Source organism: Fistularia commersonii, chromosome 6 (assembly GCF_037954325.1).
Source record: "Fistularia commersonii isolate RoL2024-O1a breed Wild chromosome 6, RoL_Fcom_v1.0, whole genome shotgun sequence".
NCBI lineage: Eukaryota > Metazoa > Chordata > Actinopteri > Syngnathiformes > Fistulariidae > Fistularia > Fistularia commersonii.
Window position 1 is genome coordinate 7,832,317 of NC_141289.1, and position 17,601 is coordinate 7,849,917.

A 17,601-nucleotide genomic window follows, 5' to 3' on the forward strand; every position below is an offset into this window, starting at 1 on the left:
TTTGTCAGTTTCCCGAGTCCAGGTGGGAAGAAGCCGATGGCGTCTCCATGTTCCCCCCGTGTCTGTGTAAGGTTCCTCTGGCTTCTCCGGGTTCCTCCCACAGTTCACACACATGCAGGAGGCACATGCATCTTAAGATGTGTGAATGACTGGGTGAAGGGGTGATTTTGTCCATATTATTTGTGAATGAGAGGTGAACGGTGAATATGAGTGAATGATTGGACCGTTGTATGCCTTCTTGCAAAGTTTGAATGAGTGAGTTATCTGTTGCATGTGTCTGACGTGCAAATGAGAGGGTAAATGTGAATATGGAGTGAGTGAATGGCGAGATTTTTTTTTTTTTATGATGTGCGAGTGATTGAAGGATTTTATGTATTTAGATGGGAGGGTGAATGATTTTATGTCAATATATAATGTCTAAATAAGAGGGTGAATGGTCCTATGTCTCAAAGATGTGTGAATGATTGTATATCAATATATGTTTAACGTCTATATTGATAGTGTAGGATAAGCGTGAATGAATGAAACTCCTGGTAAATAATAGAGAAACGGTCAAATTTTCTCTTTTTATGAGGAAGGTGAGTTAAGTAACACAGAAAACAGCGATTTACTGATCACATGAACGCTTTCCGCGTTATTCTTAAGTCAAGTCGGCGGTCTGAACGTTCATTATGGAAAAGAAAAGTCCTGTCCATGGAAGCTCCTTCTCCGACGTGTGATTCCACCGCGACCCTCGGTAGCAACACACAGGAGAACATCTCATTCAGAACACTTTGTCCTTCCTCGCAACATTAACCTCCGCCAGTTTTCCCCGTGGCGGCGAGCGATCCAATCAGCTCGCACATGTCGGCAGCCCACAATGCCTCCTCCTTTTGAGACCGTGACTCAGAGACAAAGAAATTAACGGCGCTGCATATTCATCACCGCCACCAGCGAGGAGGCCGAGGATTGGAGTGAATATGTGACGGTGGAAGGGAGCGAGGTGGGGCTCGCTGAAGCCTCGCTGGGGATCCTCGCAGGGAGCAGAGGCGAGCCGGTTCCGATGAAGCCAGTGGCTCATTGGAGTTTTTGGTCTACAACAAAAAACAGATGCACGGTGGTGCAGGGGTTGGCGCTTCGGCCTCACGGCACGAATAATCCTGGTTCGATTCCGACGAGGCGACCTTTCAGTGTGAGGGTTGCATGTTCGGCGACCAGTCCAGGGTGCACCCGTCTGTCGTCCGATGACACCAAGGGTAGGCTGTCCCCCGAGTGCAGGATAAGCGGTAGAAGATGGACGTTATTAGTGATATATTAAGTATATTTATATCATTCAGAATTGGAGCTGCCAGGCAAGAGGTCTAGAGGAAGACCTAAGAAGCTTTATGGACGTAGTGAGAGAGGATATGAAGGTAGTTGGTGTGAGAGAAGAGGATACAGGGAATAGGGTTCGATGGAGAAAGTTGATTTGCTGTGGCGACCCCTGAAGGGAAAAGCCGAAAGAAGAAGAAGATCTTATTCAGAAATGTGCAACAAAACCAGGGGCGGGTGGGGGGTGGAACAGATTAATAGCATTTAAATTAATTTCAAATGGCATATATGAGGAAATTAAGTTACGAGCTCGTTCACGGAACAATTTAACACCCAAGTCGAGGCATCAATGTAGTTTGTTCCTCCTCTATGTGACACGTGCAATATGTTTTGACAGAACCCGAGGATAAGACGTGTCCCATATTAGCATCAGGGTGTCGCCATTGGCGCTTCCTGTCCAGACGTGTTCTTTCCCCGCCGATCGGCAACGCCAGGAGAGCGTCTCACTCATTAGCCTTGATGGTCGTGAACTCTGAGGTCCGTGTCGGAAAGCCGTGACCCATTTCTCTCTCTGGAGAGCAGCTGCTCCCTCTCCGATGAATGCATGAGGGAGGAAGGGAAAACAGGAGGGGGGCATATTGTGGTATGACTCTCAGCATATGGAGGTGGCTTAATTTATAATGCATTAATATCTTTGAAAGGATGTACGAGAGCTATATTTACCATTCGCCGGACACGAGATTTGTGTATGTATGAATGGATTATGAGTTAGCAGATGGATTTTTGCAGGACAGTAAATCTCAGCTCCATTCCTCCGTCCAAGCGGTAATATGCAGAAGGGACCCGAGAAACAGTGTTGGAACTGTTTTCCCCATTTCCTGACAGTAAAAATGTCTAAAAAATCTTCAGACGAGCCCCCAAAATGACACAGAGTGGCATCTGCGAAGTTCCCGGATTATTTTAGCATCGCGCTTGACAAGCCGTGAGTTCTCGGTCACGGTCCCGCTCTTCCTCTGCGCAGTGAGCGGAGCTTTTCGCTCGGATAATGGTGGCTGAGAGCCTTGTAAAGACCCAGATATTTGTATTTAATTGCTTAATTGACAGCATCTCAGATCCAAATCACTTTCTCAATTAGGGCTTTATTAGTGCCATGTGGATTGAGAAGGTCAACCAATTAGGCCTATATTTATGGTGAAATCACCTCCGCGGTCTCGCCGTCAAAGCCATCGCCGCCGCCGTCGTCTGCTCCAGGTGGATAATTAGAGTAATCAAGATCTAGGGCATTTTCATTTAGATCTGGGTCAATTCTATTAAAATGAAAAGTCACAAGCGCGATGCGACGTGCCGTTCATACCGCAAAGCTTTCCGCTGGGTTATCTTTTAGCCTCTCTTGGAGAGAGAACTTCTCAGCAGTGCCCAGCTCGAATCTGGTTCCTCTGCGGGGGAATTTTCTAGTTTTGTATTCCCCACAGATGGGATGCTGGCGCTTTTGCACCTTAAGCCCAACACTCAAAGACATACCGAAGAAGAGGACGAATACGACACGGACAATAACCGTGGACTATCAGATGGTTGAAGCGTTTTTATCTTCTCTCTGCACTGCTTTGCCATGTGAGAAACCTATTAGCTATTAGCTAATGCCACACTTATTTTGGCCTAAATGTAGATGATCCTTGCAGGCAAGAAGAGCTTGGATCTCTTTGTCGTTCCGGCAAGAAAGAACCTGACTGTGACTACAATTGTTTTTAAAAATGACGCTCCGCTGTCTGCGAGAAGTACCTGGTAATGGGCGTGGCATATGAGTTCCACCAAACACCTGGATCGCAAGGGGGTCTTTCCTACCTGAGGCTATCAGACTTTTTAATTTCTCTCCCTTCAGCTGCAGGGAATCTCAAAATATTAAACAATAAAAAAAAAAAAAAAAAATTCTCACCCACTTACTGTAAATCGTTATAATTTATCTGTATATATATTCATAACTGTGCAACATTTCATTTCATAACACCTGCATGTGCAATATTTTTTCATACTCTTGTGCACTCCTTATCTTACACCTGGTACTTCAGACCTTAAGACACTTTATTGCCCTGACTTGTTACTTAGACACTTTATAGATTTATTTTTATTTCTTACCCCCGCCCTTTTTTTTAATCTTTTATCTTTTACTGTTTATACAATTTTCTACTATTATTGTTATGTTTTACTTGATACTCTGGCACAACAATTCCCTTTGGGATAAATAAAGTTCTTCTTATTCTTATTCTACAAGAGTTTCTATGGAACAATAAAAAGACCCGGCTTCGGTGTAGGAGCTAAAATGGTTCAGGAATTGAAGTCCCTGCTTCCTCTGTCTTCTAAATGGGCCAAAAAAGTGTAGGTCCGGAAAAGGTTCTAGAAGCTGCAAAATTTCCTTCCAGGCAAAAGTGAGGTTGTGTTCCAAAGGCTTCTTTTGATGATCAGACAATCAAACCCCAAAACAGAATTCATAAATCACCTGTTATTTTTAACCCTTTGCGTGAGTGTGACTTGGTGCACCAATCAAATGAACGAGCTCAAACGAACATCCTGTTGTGGAATTGTGATTGGGGCCACCTAGTATTCAAAAGGAAAAAAAAAAGAAAAAAAAAGAAAAACAGCATTAGCGGCCCGAGAAGAGCGACTGGTTTTAATCTTATTTGCGGCACAAGCTGCTTTGTTTTGTTCTGGGATTGCCCCAAATCTGATCCGCTTGAATCAAATCAAATGGTGCCGAATTGGAACTGGAGGTTTTGAAAGCTGTAGTCGGAGGAAAAAAGAAAATGGAGAAAAGAAACAAATTCACGAGCATTTCAAAATAGCTGAATACAACTGAATGTTTTGAAATAGGGTGTTGCGTAGCTTCATAGACTGGATGATGGAGACAAGTAGCACCGGTTGCAGTTGGCTCTTTATGTCACTTCCTGTTTTACACGGTGGCGCGAGTTAGCGCTTTTACGTCACAGCAAGAAGCCCCTTGGTTTGATTACTGCTTGTGTGGCGTCTCTGACTTTTAAATGGGAGGGTGAATGTTTGTATGAATGAGTGAGTGAATGGTTTTATATCCATATGACATGTGAGTGAAAGGGTGAGTGATTATGTGTGTGTGTGTAGGGTAATTTCCAGACGATAAGCCGCGACTTTTTTCCACTTAAACAACGATGTGGCTAATACAGGGATTTTTTCACGCCGCTTAAACATTTATCGTCGCACGTCAGACCGACGAAATGACCGGGAAATTCCGCGTCCGTTCAGCTACGACTCCGAAGAAGACGACTTAGACGGTTTTAGTGCGCACGAGGAAGCCCAAGATAGCGATCGGCTAGCCGGTGCGGCTTGTATTCAGGTGCGCTCGATAGTCTGGAAATCACGGTATGTGGTGTGATGGATCCAGGTTGAACCCCAACTCTCAGCCAATGACATCATTGATATAGATGCATGAATATCATTTTGTCTTTTGCCTCACGTTCTCCCCTGTGCTTTCTCTTCTAGGGCTGCTCACATGCCCTCCCCCGTATATGACCGTGTCTTATATTATGTTAGCTGAGTCTGTAGTTTCCCTCTGTCCTGTGCGTGTGTGTGTGTGTGTGTGTGTGTGTGTGTGTGTTGGATCATTAATTCTGCTCAGCTTGTCTTGTTGTGCTCCTCGCCGTTGAGTTCAGTCATCTGCTCCTTTCCCGAATTGTTTCGAGGCATTTAATAAACCCGTGTTATTTGATGCCTCCCTGCGTGACGCGTCCGCGTTCACCTGCCGTTGCCGTCATTTTCATTAATGCATGTAAACGAATACAGACGACACTTTTTTTTTTTTAATTAAAACTGCGCTCGTCACAAAACCATTTTTTGTCCCTCCCCAAAATGATGGAGAATTGTGCTTCCAGTTCTGCGGCAAGCTGTGCTCATCATCTTACCCACACACACACACATGCACACACACATCTGCAGTGTAGCGTGTCTGCATATTGATGATGATTAGTGGAGGCAGCCAGAGTAGTGTGTGTGTGTGTGTGTGTCCCCACCACCACAAACAAATCGGGCCAAAATTGGTGAAATGAGTGTCACCGGGTGATGTTTCGCCAAAAAGCCACCGGTCTGGCGGACACTGCAAACTAGAGAAGAGGCGGTCAGTTTGTGAGATGTTTGTCGTATTTTGGATCCTACCTGTTATCTGGCAGGACGCGAGACGTGCGGAGAAACAGTGAAATCATAAAAAAAAAAAAACAAATCCAAAGCTTCTATCCATCATCGGAGGGTTTGTTGGAAGTCCGAACATCACCCGACAGCGAGCCTCGGGGCCGGGAGTTAATTATCTCGTGGCAGTGGAAGTTTCTGGATCTGAGGACGGTGCTTTTCCACCCCTTCAGACCTCACAAAAAGAGAGCTTTTGAATGGTAATCCCCCGCCCGATCCCTCGCGCGCTCGTCCCGTTAGCAGCCCGGATCGGTAATCGGGGATCTTGGAGTCAATAGAACAAATGCCAGCGGTGCTTCTTCCCCGGAGGCGTGAGCTATTCACGGCCCCTTGTGGAGTCATCCTGACTTTGGCGTCTCACCAAAGTCGAGGTTAGAGCGGCTCTCATCAGCGGGATTAGATCGGCAGCCCTTTTCCGGAAAGGTCACGAGACCTCTGGAACGTTTGTGTTATTTATTTTTTTTCCTGTTTTTCTCAGATTCAGCTCGATTCTTTGTGTCGGAAGGGCAGCGAAACGTGCGAACAAACCAGACGTGGATTCCTGAAGGTGCGGCGGTGATATTTACGCGCTGCACATGTATAATTTTTCTAAAAGAAATATCTTTGAAGGTGAAAAACAAGCTGTGACTTGTAGTTCGACTCATTCATTCATTATCTATATTGCTTATGCTGTTGCAGCGGGAGGCTGTCATTGGCTGAGAGGCTGGGTTCACAATTCAACCCTTCACTCCCTCATTCACACATCCTATAGAGCACTTTTTCGCCGTCTGAGCTACTTTTCAAATGACCACGTGAAAATGATCTACCTCCACTTAAAAATGCTGAGTATATATTCATTTATATATCTACTGAGTGTATTTAACACAATAAATGTTTGTGGATCTTGCATAACTGCATGAACAGAGTACTTTTTTGATAAAGATATTATTCTGATGACTTGAATGGAGTCAGCAGCATAGTTGAAGTTAGCTGTGAGAAAAATGACTGCTGTCCTGACAGCTGGAATTTTAGTTCTTTCACCTTTCTCTTTCTCAGCTCACGTTTTGAAGGGAAGTCAGTGTTGTAGTTTTTATGAACAGTCTGAAAATGCCGCGCCACATTTCCATTTTTCGGTGTAGCGATGGCAGACCGGCAGATGAGGCAAACGCTCTTTGAAAATGACATAGTAAAAAAAAAATATATATATCCACCTCCCATTCCGTAAGGAAGTGATACGTTTTAGTCTTGTTACTCGGTCCAGCTCCCCCACTCGTTTTTATACCCATAAGTTTAGAAGACATAAATTGGAGGCTAACTTGCTAGAATGCGCCGTTATGTGTACATGCGCAGTGACGCCTGTGTAAGAAAAGGTCAGATCGGACAGTCCGACTGTCAGTCAAGTGACAAATTTCATAGCGACTCATTAATTCATTTGCATTCATTTGCAAGGCATAAAGAGAGATTCAACAATTCACTCTCATTCAAATGTTATTTAGACAGACAAACCCTCTAATTTGCACAACATGTCAAGATATCTAACCACACTCATTCACACAACATATAGAAACACAACCATTCACTCTGTCATTTGCATGTCAGACAAAACCATTCACCATCTTTCACACATCATATCGAGACTAGGGGCATCCGGTCATTCACACGTCATATGGATATATTTGTTCCCCCTCATTTGCATTGCTGTGAGGCAGAACTGCTGCGCCGCACAACAATTCAACTACGGATGACTTTCTGAATGATCTTTTTTTTTTTAACGTACGCGTCTTAAACTGCTTGTGCTGAAGCGTTGCAGGTTGAACTACGGCACTGTCCGTCCAAGCACCTGTCCAAATATCGTGAATTAATATTCTTGCCTCCGCCTGAAATGACAGCGGTTTGCCCTTTCAAGTACTTTCTGTGCGTTTATAATGCCGTAATTATGATTTTCCATGTTTGAAATCTTTGGAGGGGATTCTGTGTCAACTGCTTCCTTTCATGCAACCATTTCCTTCCTGCTGAGGCTTACATATCATATTACCGTGTTACAAGCACAAATTGTCCTTTTTTAATTATCCTCAGTAATCCGATGCGGTTGCGGTGCCATCCTTCCTCCTCAGAATCACAACCGGAGTCACTTTTTTCGCTAAATATACAACGTATGCAGGAATTTGTGTTGGCGTAACAGCCCTCTGTAACAGAAAGTTTAAAAAAGAGAAAAATAAATTAGACGAAAAAGATAACTTTGCAACAAAACACGAGTCGTGCTTGAGAAAATATACAGATTAAATTGGATTTTCATGGCCTTTTTCATTGGCCGCAAGTAATGAGGTCCTTTTGGGATCAGCTGCCGTTTACAAACTGATAAGGTCTTATAAAATCTCATGTAATCATCACCAGGGAAATTCGACAGCACAGCGTCAATTCATGTGTTCATAGAAAGCATCACATATTGCAAACGTATGCTTAAAAAAAAAAAAAACAGAAAGCGGGTCAACTTATATGGCGCTCTTGTTATTTCGAAGCATGGAATCCCATTCACTCATTCACACAGCAACGTTGTCTTGGCAACAATGCCACATCTAACCAGAGCAACAGGAACAACTATTGTCTTGGGCACTTCGGCTCACAGTTAGTGATGGACTGGCAACCTCCTTATGAAAAAGGATGCCTGCCCGACCAAATGTAGGATGGCACACGAGTGGTGTGTATGTGTATGTATGTGTGTGTGTGTGTGTGTGTGTGTGAGAGAGAGAGAGTAATGACTCCCGTATTTCTATTTGATAATGGGTGCAGGGGAGGAGGCAATGGCTCCGTATGATGTCAGGGTTCTCGCTCCTTTGCCTCACCCGGAATAAATCGTCGGTCTGGAACGCTCCAGATCCACTTCTGGAGACGAACGTGGCAGAGCATGTTAGCGTTACCCTTGGCTAACCCGAACCCTGCGGTCATAGCGGGTGTAGCGCTGTGGTTGGAATGTCATGGCAGACAAACCACTGTTTAAGCTCTGTAATGAGGCATCTTTAAGAAAATCCATTTGCTGGATTCTAACTCCATTATGAATTAGTTTTAAGACATTTATGAGTCTGTTTGGTTTTTACATGAAACCCAGAAGGCTGGAAACAAAGTAATTAACTAAGTATGCAATCTCTTATTTATTTAGCGGTTAACAAGATTAGTGGAGAAGAATGGGCCCTCCAGAGCGGCTCCATATCAGTGATGTCCAAGGAAAGAGCCAAACCCTCAAGATCCCCTTTAAAGTACCAATTGGTAGCTGGTGAAACTGTTTTACCTTTCTTGGTTTTCTGACAAAGATGTTGTTGGAACGGCCGCAAAATTGACAAGGAATCCAAATTCATCCACTCACAGAGCCACATATAGAGACATACGAGCATCCACCCTCTCATTCATGTCACATAGAGACGGTCAACTATTCACTCTTTCATTCACACATAGTTAAGCAGCAGTCAAGCATTCACCCTCTTCATCTGGGGAATTTTGGGTCTCCAATGAACCTCCGTCATGTATTTGGACTGTGGGAGGAACCCGTGGAAACCTCACAGAGAAAGGCCCGGGGACCCACTGGCTGAGAGGTGAAAGCTGGAACCACCGCCCAACCACTCCCGGATTGGCTCAGTGAAAAAAAATAGTCAAAACATCAATGTCTGAAATGGTTTCATGAAAAATGTATGGAAAAAAAAAAGTTTTTTGGCGGTCGGTATCTTCTCAGATAATGGCTATAGACACAAAGTTTCAAAGGTTTTGGCTATAAAGCTGCTCCAAATTGGTGAAAAAAGAAGTCATTTTAAGCAATCTCTTCAGCAATTCTTCCTTAATTTTCCTCCAAAGTGATACAGCGTCAGAAATCTAATATCCTCAAGTACAAGCAAACCATTTAGTGTGTCGTTCGTGACGAGCCCTTGTCATTTGAACTCTTCCGAGTCTCGCTATTTTCGGATAGACTCAACCCCCCGTAATGATTTATCATTGTCGTAAACCAAACGTCAACTTCAGTCGGCTCGCGCGGTGAAATCCCGACATTCCACTTCATCAGACGAAGAACATCCCTGAGGGGGAAACGCAAGCTCATCGCTCATCGCTCCCCTGAAGAAGATTATTACCTTCGAGGAGCAACGTGTAGTTTTTCCCCCCAAGGAGTCCAAAATCCAAGCCGCTGCAAAAAGAAAATAAAGTAGGATTTGGTTTTCACCCTTTTTTTTTTTTTATTTCCCAATGATGAATAATTAAGACCGATTGTTATTTCTCTGCCAGCCGCTGTAATGAGGGCGATAATTTATATTATGCTGATTAGCATGCTGACAGGGGTCGTAATACACGCCAAATCGCAGGATTTTTATTTTTTATTTTTTCCCCGCTCTGCGTTAGAGAAATGTTGTTAATATCGAGCGTGGGCACAGTACCACGGGGAGATGAATGCGTGAGAAATAGGCGGGAATTAGCTCCAGCACTACAACAGAATAGCGCCGAGACCACCAAAGCGTATTTGTGATACGCTAATAAGTATTTCTCTGTGTCGCCGTGGTGATCCAATTTGCCAGGTGACTGCTCATCAGCCGCCTCCTCCTGTGCATCTTGAATGTGTGTGTGTGTGTGTGTGTGTGTGTGTGTGTGTGTGTGTGTGTGTGTGTGTGTGTGTGTGTGTGTGTGTGTGTGTGTGTGTGTGTGTGTGTGTGTGTGTGTGTGTGTGTGTGTGTGTGTGTGTGTGTGTGTGTGTCTGCACGCTAAGAGATGTGTTTGCTAATCTCTGTGTGCTCACTGTACTCCCCGTTTTTTGTTCTTTTTTTGGGAAATGTGAGCCGGTTGTTAATGGCAGTGTGTGATTACTCCGGAGCCGGGCTTGACAGCTTAATGTATCCCAGCCCCGATCAGGTAACCCGACATGCCACTCAGAGACAGAGGGCAGGAAGTTCTTCCCAATTACCCAGAGAGCGCTGCTCTCCGGCTGTTAGCTGGAGAGTGACAGGGCTCCATCCCATTTTTGACGTGGTTTCCTCCGTGCCGCTGATATGCTATCCTATTTTCCTACTTTCTTCTTCCCCCGGCGTACGGGGGGAGGTGTTGGTATAGAAATGCATGTCCATTTTCTGCCAAGACTCCACGAGCATCTGATGGACGGCCTTGGAATTTCCCATCATTTCTGACTGATAGATTCCCGGAAGTAAGATTAGCAACCTCTGCTTTAGGGCCCCGTTTTGTTTACGGTCTCGGTTTTCAAATGCTTTCACCTGCAGACGGCAATGTTGTGAAATATTGCCGTGCACGGCAGACAATGGGATACTGAAATGCTGTAAACCATGTGCCAAGCCAGTAGTTGGCGGTGTGATTCGTGTTGAACTTAAGCAGGCACATATGGAGAGATGCTTCCTCTCCAGACTCAATAACAAACACGGCAACCACGGTAACATGGAGTTTTGAATGATGAGGTAGATTTACCGCTGGGAGTGAATCTTGGACTGCAAGGTCCAAGAGGTTGTAGAACTGGAAGTCCTGCCTGTCCAAGTAAAGAAATACCTTTCCTTCGGAGTGATATGTGCTTCGCGACTGATCACGTCATTCAATTTGCTTGCATGTCAAATCAAATTTCCCCATTAAAATGAATTGAAACGCTAATAATCTGTTCCAGCCCCCAGTTTTGTTACTTGTTTTTCAATACGAAAAATGTCCTGGCTACACCCTTAATGCTACAATGTGTTGCTAAATGTCACTTGCCCACTTTGCAACACTTTGGCTGAACTTCATTTAGTGTCGCTCCTCTTTTTAAAATGATCAAACGTGTTTTTTCATGATTTTCTCTTGGCTATCTAGTGACGGATGGCGCCCCCCACTGTCCTCTAACGCCACAAGGTTAACGGCGGCCACGTTGGTGTGAGACACTCATCTTGCTCGCTCCGAACTAAGATCTGGGCTATGATCTTAAACCAAAAAAATCGACCGAGCGACGGCTTGTAACTTGGTAGTTGATGCACTCGTAAGTCAAGGTTCCTCCATACTCATAGCGGAGTGCTCCAGAGACGGCCATTATTACTATGTCAACCGTCAACAATAGTGAGCAATTGAGTCGTTGTGTGGACCGACAACAAGGTGAAGTTATTGCTTGTTGTGACCCTGAACTATAAGGCAAGTAAATTACAAGATAATGTAGACCAGTGGTCCCCAAACTACGGCCCGGGGGCCAGATATGGCCCGCCGCCATATTTTGCCCGGCCCCTGAACAATACCAGGGATGCATTATGCATTATTTAAATTCTGGCCATGTAATCGTGACTTGTACACGCATAGAACGCAACATTCTATTTCACCCTTCTGCAGTCTGTACCTGTGTCTGAAACCCCTCCCTTAAAAAAAAAAAAAATCCTGAACACACCCTTGTCAGATAACAATGAATAATGACGATAAGATTAGGTAAGAGAAAAATAGATTCAGAATGCAGGGTATTTAACCTGGTCGATGTTGACATCAGTTTGGTTTCATAGCCTGCTTGCTTTCTGGTTTTCACAGTGAATTTGAAATGAGAGCTGCAAACAGTTGTGTCTACAAGAAAGTTAATGTTCCTTGGTCTTTTTATCTATGGAATACTTTGAAAAGGGTTATTTGTTCAATATTTATTTCACAAATAGAGTTATTTATTTTATAAATAATATTCTTATTTATTTTCAGATTTTTTATTTTCTTTTTAGCCTGTCAAGATCCCAGAGAGGGTTCATTTTTGGTTATATGTGGCTTTCTGGAAAACAAAAAATGTTAACATTTAGACACCTCTGCAATCATCACATTTTTTGTTAGAAACTGGCGCGGCTCCCCGTCAGAGAAGGGGAAAGTTATTTGGCCCTTGCAGGAAAAAGTTTGGGGACCCCCTGATGTAGACAGTTGTACGGAGTTGGCCATTGTCCCACCCACCAATGGCAATGGACTGCAACCTTAGCTCACATGCCTGCTTTCAAAATGTTGCCTTTTCCCCGTCCCCTTTTTAGATTATTTCTGCGTCATTCAGATCAGGGGTGTCAAATATACGGACGTTCGATCAGGCCCGTCGGATAATTTGAAAGTGAAAAAAAAAATGCATCAAAGACATGGATTTAGTTTTTTCACTTAATGCAATTCAAAAGTCGTCCACTAGGGGGCGCTCTGTTTTAGTCAGGGTTAAAGACAAGCCACATCACTGAGACAGACCAAACAGCAGACGGTATCAATGCGTCATCTGCTGCTTGTTACGACGTTGTTTACGAGTTTCTATCCTGTTCTCTACCTCCCCGCTACTCCCTCATTAGCCAAAATGTTGTTATCAAAACAGAGAAAAGTAGATAGAGTGTAGAATTTTCGAAGATTTACAGAGAGGCACGGGAAACCCTTGTGCTTGGTGTGTTTGCAACAAGTTTCGGTATTTGAGGAAAATAATATTCGGTGCCACTACGAGATTCTTCTCAGCGAAAAAATATGACAGCTTGCAAGGACAACTGAGAAGAGATAAGAACAATGAATTGCTGGCGGGTCTGAGGAAACAGCGTCCACTTTCACCCATAGCCGAGAAGTCAGCGAAGCAGCGGTAAAAGCCAGCTACCTGATTGCTTCCGAAAATGTGCTATTTAATGTTAGTCAGCAGCTTCGCTACAAAAGAGTATGGTGGAATTCTACTGTTCATGCAACTCCATACACTTTCAGTATGTATTGTATGTGTATGTATGTTTCATGTATGACGTTTACACATTTACAGGACAGATGAATACGTTCTTCCTTACGCATTTCATAGCACTCTCTTTAGTTTGTGAGGTGTAGGCAGGGATTCAATTTAGATTTTATATGTACTTGTGTAAATGGTTTAAAAATCCCAGTCTCATTTCATCTTAAAGTGCATTACTATATTTTTCAATACAAATTACTTGTTAAAGTTTTGTGCCTTTGGACAATCAATGGAATCAGTTGCAATGCATACATGTGAATGATAAAAGTAAATTGTACGTTTGTCTAAGGAAATATGAGGTGTTGCACGAAATGTTTTCTAAAAGAATTGTTCACTAAATTTCAAGATTTCCCTAATGTTCTTGTACTTCTTCACAACAAAACAAAGGAAAGACATGATATTTTGGTTATTTCTAGCTGAGTATGCTATCATTTTAATGGTCCGGCCCACTTGACATCTACCACCCAGGAAACGTTAGCTAGGCCTTACCCTGGGACCTTTAACACTCTTCCCGCTTTTAATACTTATTACTTTAATACTGAAAAGGTGATTAGAGCCGGTGTTCCTCAAACCAGAAGGTTGGCTGTTTGATCCCCGCCTCCTATTTTGCTTGCCGAAGTTATTCCCATCCGGTATCGATGTGTGAATGAATGGGTGAATGCGATCCGGCATAAAGTGCTTTGACATGCGCTAAAAGTGGAGGCCGTTTATCAAAACAAGATATCTTATTGATTCCTGTTTTTTTCCCCCGACCTAAAAGACAGAACAGACCGCGAACGTTTACGATTCAGCCGCATTTTCCAGAAACATCGCATGCTCATTTAACAACTTTAATTAGTTTACGATGGTGTCAGACGGTTACCGGCGCAACCCTATCATTTTCCCTCCTGCCAGCCTAACTCCCGTGCACCGCGAATTCACACGCCTGTGAAATAACATTGTAATAGCGACGAAATGTGAGCTGCCTGTTAATGGGTTGAAATGTAAACGGCAGGAGAGGCGGAATAGAACACGTGCCATTATAATTTGGTTGATTTTACCAGTCAATTAGAGTCAAGTGTGGCATTTGATATTTTAATGATGCAGTCAGAGGGTCATAAATCTCCGCAGGACGCCGACGTGTGTTTTAAAGTAATTACAGCGGGTTCGAGGTGTCCCGAGTACAGGTGTGCGGGAAGAAACACTGTAATTTGTCTTATAAATGTGACAGTTTTTTAATTATGGTAAATCACCCGGGGATGGGGGAAGGGCTTCAGAATTCAGACGACCTCATCTGATGTCATGTGATCTCATTGCATTTAAACACAAAAACTGTCCTTTTGTCTATTCAAATAATTTGCATGTACATCTGAAAATACAAGTAATCTGCTACTCAGGGTCCATTACTTTCCATTCCACATTAAAATGTGCATTGCAGTCGTGCTCTTATTTTACAGTTTATCAGTTTGACATCACAAACCTTTTAGCATGAGCGTGTATGTGAAGAAAATTTGAATTTGCCGAACGAAAGTCGATATGATGCGTGACTGAACGGGTGAATGGTTATAAGTCTCCATGACCTGTGATTGAGGGTAAATGATTATTATTTTTTTTTTTTGTGACTTGTATATTACCCAAGTAAATAAATGTCTCTTAATTCGTTTGGATGAGAGAATGAATTTGAGAACTAAATGGTGTGTGATTGATGTCTCGATTTGCAGGCTCCAAGGTGAACCCTGCTTCACCCACTCAATTATAATTGTAAGATAATCGGTATAGACAATGAATGATTTTTGTATATTTTTTTTTTTTTATTATTTATTTTTTTTAGAACAGGCGCTTAGCTACCCTGTACAATTTTTGGCTTTCTTTTTGTTTTAAACTCTAAACCCAACTCAATAAGTTGTGAGTTCGGTCTGTTTTTAAGCAAGTGAAATTTCAGTGAAATTTGATTAGAATTACAGTCCGAAATCAGCCTCCATCTTACGTTTCACAATTCACTTTGTTCTGCCGCAGACGCTTTTTCATCAGGAGAAAAAGTCAATGTGATTGGCGAGAATTTCATTTTACCTTTTTTTTTCCCCCTTCTTTTGGGATATAAGTAGGTCCTGAATGATAAGTTCCTATGAAAGAGCATACATCAATAAAAAGCCTCCAGCTCCGCATGTTTGTTGCAGTAGTTAGGAGATGGCGGCGGTGGCTGCGGCATACCGATGAGCCACATAGTCGGGTGTGTATGACAAGATACGTCTGTCTTGCGCGAAACCTTTTATACGATTTGCTCAAAGAAGAGCGCCTGTGTTTGCAATGCAAGCGCTTTAGCAGTGTGCGCCGCTCCCGATCATTTTATTTGCATTTTGTGACAGAATGGGTTCATCTTTTGGAAGCGGGGATATATTAAACTTCCCTTCATTCATGTTTAATGGACTCTTTTTAAAGATTCATCGTGTGTTTCTTTGGAAACGTCGTTGTTTGACATGTTGAACGGACGAATCCGCCGACATATTTTCGATTACTGCCGCGTTACTATTTTTCTTTGCACCCGGTGCCGTCCTGCTTGCTGCCCTTTCTTATCTGACTTTATTTAATTTTTTTTTTTCCAGAGATGGTATGAAGACCAAAGGAGCCTACAGCGCATTGGAGGAGAGCCAGCTGAGCCAGGTATGGTAAGCTACGCCAACCCTTTCTTTGCCCATTTTGTCAAATCCCTGCCGGGTCAGGGATGTCATCCGTTTCTGGCTGGAAGAGGCCGACTCCGTGGTCTTGCGTTTCACGCCGCTTCATCTGCTGGATGCGAGCCAGAGGAATCTGAGGCTCCGAAACCGTGGCCTTGAACCAAAGTTATTGTTACCTCTGAGGTTGGCTGCCTCAATCTTTCCGTTTAATGAAGCGGAGGCTTTATCGCACTTGCATGAATTTTAGTCTCCCCGCTCTGTCTTTGTCTTCAAAGGGAACAAGAGGATTCATTATTTAATTTGAAGTGCGGTGAATGGTACATCTCCCCGCTTCATGTCAATTCTCCCCAGAATTCTCCCTTGTCTGGCTCTGCTATTGAGCGAAGCAATAATCAAGTGCGCCATTCGACATGTACCTTTTTCTGGGGGGATGCGGAGGGAGGGGAGTCGTGTCTTTTGTCATGAAGAGCATTTGCATCGAACGTGGACAACTTTGACATCAAGTGATCAAGGCCGGCTCTCTCTCGAATTCCGTAATCTGCACCATATGTTAACGGCGTCTCCATTAACGGCTCATTTCCCTCCCCTGTCCCTGCTCAGATAGATACATTCCCCTTCATCAGGGGCGAACTGGGATGGCTGAAAACTCCTCCAGAGCTTGAGATGTTTTTTGGCATGTGGAAGAAGAAGCAGATTCTTGCTTGGTCTAGGGCGGTGGTCCCCAACTGTTTTATCACCGCGGACCGGTCAACGCTTGACAATTTTACCGCGGCCCAGGGGGGACACATAGATTGTTTATATTGGGACTATAATAATAAACGTGAATCCACTGTGTACTCGTATGCAACTTTATTAGCAGCTTCCTTGTAACATTGCGGCAGCAACATAACATGAGTACTTCATTGCTTCATTGCCGCATATCATGCAGAGCGGCTTGGTCTGTGGGAATCACCTGTTACGAAAAATCCATATTTCAAGTAGAACTCCTGGTATTGTCTGTTCAAATCTTTCTTTTTCTTGGAAGTTGTAGGCTCTTTCTCTGTCTCTTCACAAGACCTTTCCCTCTTTGAAAAGAAACTTTCCATCTGACGTCTGTTTTTTTTTACTCATTTTGCTCGCTTGTGAGTTACATTTTTGAAGCTCAAGTGGCCGAGATGTAACCGAGAGATTCCGGTCATTTTTCAAAATAAAGATTGTTCAGACTCAGATAATAAACCCAATGGAAATAATTGATTGTTTCTTGTGCGTCCCGGTACCAATTTATCCACAGACCGGTACCGGTCCGCGGCCTGGGGGTCGGGGACCACTGGTCTCGGGTACATCGCTCCCGTAAGCTGAGACCCCATCTTTTTCTAAAGACACAATAAACCACTTTTGGAGGAGCTTTTTGTAGTTCCCAGAACGTTTTACATTACGACATTAGGCCATTTCTTGGTACATTAAGACAATCAGAGGAACCAGGGGCCATGCACCTAATTTCCTAATTTCAGCTCCTACACCCAGGAAAGGTCCTTTTCCACAGGAACTCATATGTGCTTGGTAATTGGTGGATCTCATAAGCCATGCCTATTACCAGATAATTCTAGTGGACTGTTGAGCGACATTTGTAAATACCATTATGGACCACCAGCGGGTTTCTTGTGACAACTTGGACAGAAGCAGCTAGAAATAGGAAGGTGAAGGTCTGAGCTCTACTAGCCTTGTATGCCTCTGATTGTGCGCTTGAAGAAGGAAAAATCCAGCGTTGTGACAACACGGCCTTTGAAAAAATTATCCACA

At 43.5% G+C, this 17,601-nt stretch overlaps 1 protein-coding gene across 2 annotated transcripts in view; it reads left to right on the top strand.

Annotated features, from left to right (window-relative positions):
- LOC147233276 (beta-1,3-galactosyltransferase 1-like) overlaps positions 1–17,601 on the top strand; it is a 134,483-nt gene that overhangs the window by 50,516 nt on the left and 66,366 nt on the right. For both annotated transcript variants that reach the window (XM_086147924.1, XM_086147925.1), the window contains exon 2: positions 15,751–15,808. The gene's annotated coding sequence lies outside the window, so the exon portion shown is untranslated. The remainder of the gene's footprint in view (positions 1–15,750; positions 15,809–17,601) is intronic.